Here is a 1,175-nt window from a genome sequence, read left to right on the forward strand (position 1 = left end):
AACAGTTTGAACATGAAATAATTGACACAAAAATCACTAAAATGAAATTTTCCAGAATAAGGATAATAGGACGGCGGGGGAGGGGAAGGGGTTGGTGGTGGTGGTGGTGGTGGCGGTGGTAGTAGTTATATGGCAGGGGTGGAGGTGGGGGTGCAGGGCACAGAGAATAAGATAGAAACAGAAAGAAAGAATGAAAGAAGGAGAGAATAAGAAATAAAATAAAAAAACAAATGTGTATGATAACTAAAAAGTATTGACATAAAAACAAAAAAATATTTATATAAAATACATATATCTATATAGATAAGTTAATAAAAAAAAATATGTAATATAGAATTTATATATATAAAAAAAAAAGAATAAACAAATTTATTAATAAATATCAAGTATATTTGAGAGTTTCTTTCATGTAAAATATACCTAAACACTACCTGATAAAATTTCCATAGGATTACTGAACAGAATATACAAACAGTGTGAGATATGTGCTGTGCTGTGTATATGTGTGTGTGTGTGTGTGTGTGTGTGTGTGTGTGTGTGTGTGTGTGTGTGTGTGTGTGTGTGTGTGCGTGCGTGTGTGTGTGCAGGTGTATGCATACGTGTGTGCAGGTATATGCATATATGTGTGTGAAGGTGTATATATGTATATGTGTGTGTGAAGGTGTATATATGTATATGTGTGTTTGCAGGTGTATGTATATGTGTGTGAAGGTGTATATATGTATATGTGTGTGTGTGTGTGTGTGTGGGCAGGTGTATGCATATGTGTGTGCTGGTGTATATATATATATATATGTGTGTGTGTGAAGGTGTATATATGTATATGCGTGTGTGCAGGTGTATGTATATGTGTGTGAAGGTGTAGGCATATGTGTGTGTGTGTGTGTGTGGATGTGCATATATTTGTGTGTGTGTGTGCACGTATTTTTCATGAATCTGTGTGTGTGAGAGACAGAGAGACAGTGTGTGTATGTGTGCATGCATGTGCATATGAGTGTGTGCATGTGTATGCATATGTGTGTTCTGGTGTATGTATATGTGTGTGAAGGTGTATGTATACGTGTGTGAAGGTGTATGCTTATGTGTGTGCAGATGTATGCATATGTGTTTGCAGTTGTTTGCATATGTGTGTGTGTGGATGTGTATGTATTTGTATGTGTGTATGCATGTATTTG

Source organism: Octopus bimaculoides, chromosome 17, assembly GCF_001194135.2.
Source record: "Octopus bimaculoides isolate UCB-OBI-ISO-001 chromosome 17, ASM119413v2, whole genome shotgun sequence".
NCBI lineage: Eukaryota > Metazoa > Mollusca > Cephalopoda > Octopoda > Octopodidae > Octopus > Octopus bimaculoides.